The following is a 9,219-nucleotide window of genomic DNA, read 5'->3' on the forward strand; positions in this document are numbered from 1 at the left end:
CCTAACTGTCTCCTTTCCATCATCTCTCCCCTCTAGTCTATTTCCGGGCCCTGGTGAATTTCACAAAGTCCATCGACTACAGCTCCCGCCTGGATGATGTCAACTCAGAGGAGTTCCAGGATGTCTCCAAAGCGGTGGTGGACACGGTAAGGCCTGATTCTGTCCCATTTCCACAAAGGAGCTGTCCCAAGGGGACAGAGATCATGACCCTTTGGACAGTCTTATCCTCCTCTAATTTTATACCCCTGTGCATTTGGATCAAAATAAGCACCTACTCCCATAAGATTCCCTTGAACTCAATGTTTTAACATCTGCTAGGGTATACCTGTTCCATGTTCCACCCTCCCTGGGGTTAAGATGTTAATGTATCAGGAGCAGGGCCTTTTCTGCAGTGGCTCCATGGTGATGAAACGCACACGCCTCTGAGCTCCCCAGATCTCCTGTTGCAGGCAGTGAAAATGTGTGTTTGGGGACAAGCAGACAGCTTTGCATAGCTTTCAGTGCATCGTTTAACACAGGCTTCCTCAACCTCGTCCCTCCAGACGTTTTGAGACTACAATTCCCATCATCCCACTGGCCCTGCTAGCTAGGGATCTTGGGAGTTGTAGGCTTAAAACAGCGGTTCTTAAGCTGTGGGTCCCCAGATGCTGTTGGACTACAACTCCCATCATCCCTGAGCTCTGGCCTTGCTAGCTAGGGGTGATGGGAGTTGTAGTTCAACAACATCTGGGGACCCACAGGTTGAGAAAGGCTGGCTTAAAACATCTGGAGGGCCGAGGTTGAGGAAGCCTGGTTTAACACAATTGTAATTTAATTTGCTTTGTATATTGTGTGTGTGTGTTTTAAAGGTGGCTTAGAAATATTGCAGCTAAGTAAATGAGTACATTTTAAAATTAGCCAAAGAGCCTTGCGAGGAGCTAGCAGGTCTGGGGGCCCCTCTCAGTACCAGATGCAGCAGAACTGGCCCTCTTCCTTATCCCCCGAAAGGTCAGAGCAGCAAACACCTTGAATGGTTCTACCCTGGCAGGGATTCCTGCATTTCAGGGGATTGGACTCAGCGACCATTTGGGCCCCTTCCAACTCTGCAATTCTACAAGGCTGATGCAATTTTCTCTCTGCAGCTGGAGTCTGAATACTACAAGATCCCCGGAGAGCAGGTGGTTAGCGTGGTCTTCATCAAGTGAGTCCAGGGGTTGGTTTCCATGTCCAGGGTGCCACGGAGGCAGGATTTAACCCCCGCCTGTGCTGTTTACTTTTAAGGAGCTTGCATTGCAGGCAGAAGCTCTGAACCGGGTGATGTGAGATTGTGGGAGCAAGCAGAGTGTAGGAGAAAGACCAAGAAGCCCCACCAAGAATGGCCCCAATCCTTAGAAAAAGGATGGGGGACACCTGGGCTGGTGCAGAACTACAACTCCCATCTCTACAATGGGCAATGCTAGTGGCCAGGGCTGGCTGGAGCTGGAGTCTAGCAACACTAGACTGTCACTTGCCTTCACTGCCCCTAGCTGCCCCCATCACAATCTTGCTTTGTTTTAAAAGAGGGAAAGGGAATGTGTGGCCCTCAAGACATTGCTGGGCTCCAGATGACTTTGGATTCGAACTCACATCCTTCCTGACCGTTGACCATGCTGGCTAGTGATTGCTGAAGTGCCAACAACAACAATTTATTATTTGTACCCCGCCCATCTGGCTGGGCTTCCCCAGCCACTCTGGGCGGCTTCCAACAAAGATTAAAAATACATTAAAATGTCACACATTAAAAACTTCCCTGAACAGGGCTGCCTTCAGATGTCTTTTAAAGAGAAGATAGCTGCTTATTTCCTTCACATCTGAAGGGAGGGCGTTCCACAGGGCGGGCGCCTCTACCGAAAAGGCCCTCTACCTGGTTCCCTGTAGCTTTGCTTCTCGCAGTGAGGGAACCGCCAGAAGACCCTCAGAGCTGGACCTCAGTGTCCGGGCAGAACGATGGGGGTGGAGACGCTCCTTCAGATATACTGGACCAAGGCCGTTTAGGGCTTTAGCACCAACACTTTGAATTGTGCTCGGAAACTGGGAGCCAATGTAGGTCTTTCAAGACCAGTGTTATGTGGTCTTGGCAGCTGCCCCCGTCACCAGTCTAACTGCCGCATTCTGGATTAGTTGTAGTTTCCGGGTCACCTTCAAAGGTAGCCCCACGCAGAGTGCATTGCAGTAGTCCAAGCGGACAACATTTGAAGGCTACAAGTTTCCCATCACTGAAGTAGACCATAACTTGCATTCAATGCCTCTGGCTACCTCCAATTAACCTCCTTTCAGTGCAGGGACAGGGACCCTATAGCTGTCCTTGGACTCAGCCTCCCACCCTCAGCCCTGACCACTAGGCATGCTGGCCGGGGCCGGTGAAAGGCAAAGTTTTTCCAGCATCTGAAGGATCACCCCTTTCCCAGCCTTGCTTTAGAGAAGACCTTGTTCCAATGTTGACGAGATGACGAGATCCAGAAATTTGTTTCTTTTAATCAACAGCTGCAAATTGAGATATTTTAGGAGATGCAAAGAGGTTGAGGGAAGTTCTTTCACATGTGGTGGACTTGTAAAAGGGTAAAAGAGTATTGGGAAATGATCCGTAATGAATTGGAAAAAAATGTTTTAAAAGTACTTTTCAAAAAAAAACCAAAAAAAAAAAACCCAGAGTCCATTTTCTTGGGGATACATTCAGACTGAAATTCCCAGGTGTCAAAAAAGGTTATTTATGTATGCCACTACTGCAGCCCATGTTTTGTTAGCCCAAAAATGGAAAACGAGTGAGGTCCCAACCGAAGAAGAATGGCAACTTAAGCTGCCGGAATATGTGCAGCTTGCAGACTTAACATATAGAATAAGAGAACAAGAAGAACATATGTTTAGATAAGATTGGAAAACGTGTATTGAATATATGGGAAATAATTCTGTACAGCTGAAAACGTTGGCAGCATTAAGATTAATTCAGTGTAAATAAGTTTTGATGGATGTAATAATGGTTTAGTTTTTGTAAAACATGCAGGGATTTGCAAAATGAACCATGGAAAGAGAAGAAGGGAAGTCATTAATATTTTAAGGATGCTTAAATGAGTATTCTAAATTGTAAAACAGAAAATTTAATGAAAAAATATACAAAAAAGAGAGAGAGATATTTTAGGACAGTGGTTCCCAAACTTGGGTCTCCAGCTGGTTTTGGACTACAACTCCCATCATCCCTAAATCAGTCCCCAAAGCAGCTCGAGAGCCACGTTTGGGAAACACTGTTTTAGGATCTGAACAGCACAATCCCTGGAAAGGAAGAGTTAGGTGGGAGGTGGGAATTGGACCCCGTCTCCAGACTCAGGTTTTACCCCCTTCAGCACATGCTGGGTCCATGAATTGTGCCCACGCACCTTCTTTCCCCCCCAGAGAGATTGACGGCTACATCTTCGTGGAGCTGGACGTGGGCTCCGAGAGGAACGTGGACGAGGACCAGATCCGCCAGGTGCTTTTCTCGGTCATTGAGAGCGGCTCCATCGCCTCCTACGTCACCTCCACCTGGGGATTCCAGTTCCGCCGCTTGGGAGCAGGTGAACCAGACTGGAACCTATATGTGGGTTAGGATGGGGTGGAGTTTATTGTGGAAATGGGCGCCCCCCGTCCCATTCACCATTAACTGTCCATTTGCTTTCAGCCCAAACCCCGCCTCCCCCCATTACAATGGAGCCCCCAGGTGAGTGTGGCGTCAGAGGGGTGCAATGGGACCTGGAGGCGTCTGTCCCAGGGGCAGAATAGAGTCGGGGAGCCCCTTTCTCGCCAGGCACCTCCCCTCTCGGTTCAAGGGAAGGTGGGTCAACCCGGTGTTGTTGGACTATGATTCCCAACATCCTCAGCCAGTGTAGGCGATTGTCAGGGTTGGTGGCTGTCCAAGAACAAATGGGGACCCCTAGTTGGGGGAGAAATTCGCATTCAGTTCACTTTAGAAGGGAGATCCCTTCAAATTCACACTTCGTGAAACACAAACTGAAACATAGTCATCCTTGCAAGCTGGCACTTGTGCAAATTTCAGGACACCGTTTTCCAAACAAGCGATGTGTGCAAAAAAGTATATATTGTGTGGGGGCGTGAAATATGAGCGAAATAACATGCCCCAAATGCATTATACTAGAGAAAATCCCTTGCAGAACAGTGTCAGAAACACTATTCAAAAATGAGTTTGCTGAGAGAAGTTTGCACTAAAGTGATGATCGGTTTTCACGAGTGTTGTAATTGCAAATTGCTGTGGAAATGCGGAGAAACTGATTAAAAAAATAATAATCTTCAATTAAAGAGAACCATAAAACAAATATAAAACAGATCAGAAACAAAAGCAGCTATTTTTCAAATCCTGAAACTGAATTTAAGATAGGAAAGGAGAGAAACTGGGTTGAAATGGACGAATTTACCCATCCCTAATGATCACCCCCCTCCCAGGAACCGTCACCCCCCCTCCCTTTGGCTCCTCCTCAGCACCTCCTTGGAATCCTGTATGGAAGAAAACATCCGAGATTGTTCTTGCAGCTGCAGGGCTCACATTTCACCATCTGTGAGGTCTGGCCAGAGTGATCTTTGCAGATTGTAAGAGGGAGGTTTCGGAGCAACCCTATGCTCTCCACACAGAGAGAGCACACACTTCTCTTGCTCAGCTATATAGCAGGAGAGGCCGCCTCCGTAGTGACACATTTCCACCACTGCTGTGCTAGCGGTGCATCTGAGTGCCGGTCGCTCAAAAGTGCCAGAGGGAGGAGCTGCTACTGCACTCTCAAGTCCTGTTTTGCCGTTTCCCATAATCTCATCCCACTTTTAATTTGCACACCGCCTTTCTATATTAACATTCGCAAGGCGGTTTGCAAGCTTGAGGAATCAGCAAGGATTGCACACCTTCTGACAACCTGCTCCAATACCAAAAACATGTCATAATAAAAATAGAACAACAATCCATTAAAATATACAGTGGCACCTTGGTTCTTGAACCAAGTTTCTTGACCCGTTTTGGAACGTGAATGCCGAAAACCCGCAAGTAAATGCTTCTGTTTTCGAATGCACCTCAGAAATCAAACGGCTTCTGCTGCATGCTGTTCCATTTTCTCAATTGAATTTGCAGATAGCCCTGTTTGCGCCTTGGTTTTCGAACGTTTCGAAACTCGGAACGGTTTTCTGGAACAGATTATGTTCGAGAACCGAGGTACCACTGTAACAGCACACTGTGAAATTAAATATCAGCACATAATAATGAAGCAGAAATTCGTTCTTAGCAATTGCAATAGATAATTTCTAAACTATAATCAACAAAAAATAACGGCAAGTCACAGGGCATAAAATAGCACAATACAAATTGAGAAACAAAGACACACAAAATTATTTTTCAGAAATCTATACCTGAACTCCTCTCCCCCCCCCCCCAGGTGCTTCTGCTGTTCCTAAAGTCATGGTCTGGGAAATCCTCCCAGGACTGGAGGAGGTGGGTCGAGGCAGGTGGCACAAGCCATTGGCTGGTGGCCAGCACAAAGTCTCTCTCACCTGGCATCTGTTTGGCCACTTTGGGGACAGGATGCAGGACTTGATGGGCAGAACCTCATTCAGCACGCTCGTCTTATATGCTTGTTGTTGTTTAGTCATTTAGTCGTGTCCAACTCTTCGTGACCCCCTGGACCAGAGCACACCAGGCACTCCTGTCTTCCACTGCCTCCCGCAGTTTGGTCAAACTCATGCTGGTAGCTTTGAGAACACTGTCCAACCATCTCGTCCTCTGTCTTCCCCTTCTCCTTGTGCCCTCAATCTTTCCCAACATCAGGGTCTTTTCCAGGGAGTCTTCTCTTCTCATGAGGTGGCCAAAGTATTGGAGCCTCAGCTTCAGGATCTGTCCTTCCAGTGAGCACTCAGGGCTGATTTCCTTCAGAATGGATCGGTTTGATCTTCTTGCAGTCCATGGGACTCTCACGAGTCTCCTCCAGCACCATAATTCAAAAGCATCAATTCTTTGGCGATCAGCCTTCTTTATGGTCCAGCTCTCACTTCCATACATCACTACTGGGAAAACCATAGCTTTAACTATACGCTTAGGTTCAGCTAAACAACCTCCCTATTGCGTCTCCTGAACACACTGCCACTAAAGTTGCAACGGGCAACCCTGGATCTCTAGTGGGAGAAAAACATCTCTGAGCTGTGCATGGATCGGCAGAGCTACCTGCCTGTCCCACAGCCCTTTTCGAGGGGTGGGGTGGCCTCCAGGTCCCTTTGCGCTCGCCTGCCTGTGTTGTGCCGTGTGTTTCTCTGTCAGTGTGAGTGACACCCCTGGCCCCTCCCTCGGGATCTGTGAATCCTGCCCGAAGGAACACAAGCCTCTCCCTCCAGCTGGGCTGTGGCACGCAAGGGCAGGGACTGGCATGTTGCTTCCTGATGCCCGCCCCGCCGGGCAGAGTGCAGTGCCTGGTTTACAGCAGTGTGACGTGGTTGGGAAAGGGCCGCAACTCAGCGGGCAGAGTCCCTGCTTGGCATGCAGAAGGTTCCAGTTCCAGTCTCCAGGAATGTATCTCAGTAGGCTGGGGAAAATTTCTCTGCCTGAAACTCTGCTGAGCCATTGCTGCCAATTATTATTATTATTATTATTATTATTATTATTATTATTATTATTATTTTTATATCCCACCCATCTTGCCACTCTGGGCGGCTCCCAACAGAATATTAAAAACATGATGAAACATCAAACATTAAAAACTTCCCTAAACAGGGCTGCTTTCAGATGTCTTCTAAAAGTCAGGTAGTTGTTTATTTCCTTGACATCTGATGGGAGGGTGTTCCACAAGGAGGGTACCACCACCAAGAAGGCCCTCTGCCTGGTTCCCTGTAACCTCACATCTCGCAAGGAGGGAACTGCCAGAAGGCCCTCGGCGCTGGATCTCAGTGTCCTGCCTGAATGATGGGGGTGCAGACGCTCCTTCAGGTATACTGAACCAAGGCTGTTTAGGGCTTTAAAGGTCAGCACCGACACTTTGAATTGTGCTCGGAAATGCACTGGGAGCCAATGTAGATCTCTCAGGACCGGTGTTATGTGGTTTTGGCGACCACTCCCAGTCACCAGTCTAACTGCCGCATTCTTGATTAGTTGTAGTTTCTGGGTACCCTTCAAAGGTAGCCCCACATAGAGTGGGGCAGTAGTCCAAGCGGGAGATGATCAGAGCATGCACGACTCTGCAAGACAGTCTGCGGCAGATTGAGCTGGTAGACAGCTGCTCTGGACACAGAGGACCATAAGAGAGCCACTCCTCTGGCTTCCTGGGCTCCGTCTGGATTTGGGGACTGCAAGGCAAGGTCCTTGCCTGCACCAGGCAGGTCCAGGAACATTGGGAGCCGCGTTGTGCTGAGTCAGACTACCGGTCCATCTAGCTCAGTGCTGCCTACACTGGCTGGCAGCAGTGGCCCCCCAGGGTTTCAGACAGGGGAAAGTTCCCACTTCTGTCTGGAGGTGCTGCCCTTAGGGATTGAACAATGCGTGCCAAGCTCTGCCACTGAACCACGCTCCTTCCCATCACGATAAAACAAGTTTCTAGACCTCATGGTTCTGAATAGTAAAGGACTAATCTGAACAAGGCATGCTCCCTTATATCAATTCAGAGCACTGAGTGCACCTTGCTCTGTATTTTTCTACCCTGTGACTGGCAACAATATCTCTGTTGGGGACTGAGCCTGCAGCCTTCTCCATGCTGAGCCCCACCGCTGAGTCTGGGGGAACTTCAGAGTGCTCCACTGCCTCCTTCCCTGACCCCCTGTGCTGGGACGATGGAGAGTCTGTTTGTATTGATGCCGATCTGTGAAGTAACTATCCAAAAAGCAGGAAGGAAGCTTGGAAGTCTGGGGCGTTTGTGTGGCTGGCTCTTGGTTTGCTTGGCTTGTGCTAGTAGCCCCCTAACTGTGTGCTGTGGGTTTTGGTGTGTGCCAAAGGTGGGGTTCTGCTTTCTGGGTGGGTGGGGGTGGAACACAGCTTGGAAGGGGGCAGGTTTGCTTGCCTGGGGGGTGCTGGGGTTCATTCCCAGCATGATGAATTGCCCCCCCCCCAAGGCTGGGTGAAGCCTTTCCCAGGAATAGTAGTCTAGCCCCCTGCAATGGAGGAGTCACAGCTAATAGAATCACAGAATTGCAAGGGACCCCGCAGGGTCATCCAGCCCAACCCGCTACAATTCAGGAATTACAGGGGGCAATGCAGTTAATTCTAAAGCCAAGCTAGACTCTGTTAGGTTATTTAGGGTATCCTCAGAGACCATGGGAAGGTTCAAATTCATCGGCGCGAACCCTCACTCAACTGCTGTGGGGATGAAGGAGGCAGCCAGGAGGGATAGGATGGGATGAGGGGGTAGAATTCAGCTATTGCAGAATTCAGCGGTCAGGTTGCTCACCGGAGCAAAACGGTTTGAGCACATTACACCGATCCTGGTCGGAGTGCACTGCCTACCGATTAGTTTCTGGGCCCAACTCAAAGTGCTGGTTTTGACCTAAAATGCCTTAAATGGCTCAGGACTGCAATACCTCAAGAACCGCCTCTTTCCATATGAACCTACCCTGACCCTGAGATCATCTTCTGAGGCCCTCCTTCATGTGCCTCCTCCTCGAGAGGTCCGGAGGGTGGCAACACGAGAACGGGGCCTTCTCTGCAGTGGCTCCCCGTCTGTGGAATGCCCTCCCCAGGGAAGTTCGCCTGGCGCCTTCATTGCACACCTTTAGGCGCCAGGCAAAAATGTTCCTTTTTAACCAGGCCCTTGGTTGATCTGTTTGACATCCTATACCCTTTTAAAATGTGGCTCTTTTCTGGGAGGTGTGTGTGTTACTAGGTTGTTGTTTTCATTCTGATTATATATGCTATGATTTTTTTCTGTGAACCACCCTCAGACCTCAGTATAGGGCGGTATATAAACTCAATAAATAATAATAATAATAGAGAGAAAAGGAGTCACTCTTGTCACCATGGTCAGCCCTTAAAGTGAGTGAGAGAAGGGAAGATTGTGCCCGTAGCCGCAAGAGACCCGTGGAAGGGGGCGGGTGACGACATACTAGTGCAATTTAAAGCGTGGCAAATTTGCACTGTGAGCTGGATTGAGGTTTTGGTGGAGTCGCTCCTTTCCTCGAAAGGAGGGCTCCAGAGTGCAGCCAGCTTCTCCCCGCTACACCCCCAACCTCTCTCTGCAAGAGTGGCCCTGATGCCCCTTATTT

At 49.0% G+C, this 9,219-nt stretch overlaps 1 long non-coding RNA gene across 1 annotated transcript; it reads left to right on the forward strand.

Moving 5' to 3' along the window:
- LOC144328592 (uncharacterized) lies at positions 1-3,551 on the forward strand. The gene is made up of 3 exons (XR_013393817.1): positions 1-146; positions 1,122-1,180; positions 3,406-3,551. It is a non-coding gene; the product is annotated as an uncharacterized LOC144328592 (long non-coding RNA).
- Positions 3,552-9,219: the final 5,668 nt, after the last annotated feature.

This window comes from Podarcis muralis, chromosome 7, assembly GCF_964188315.1.
Source record: "Podarcis muralis chromosome 7, rPodMur119.hap1.1, whole genome shotgun sequence".
In the NCBI taxonomy this organism is placed as follows: domain Eukaryota; kingdom Metazoa; phylum Chordata; class Lepidosauria; order Squamata; family Lacertidae; genus Podarcis; species Podarcis muralis.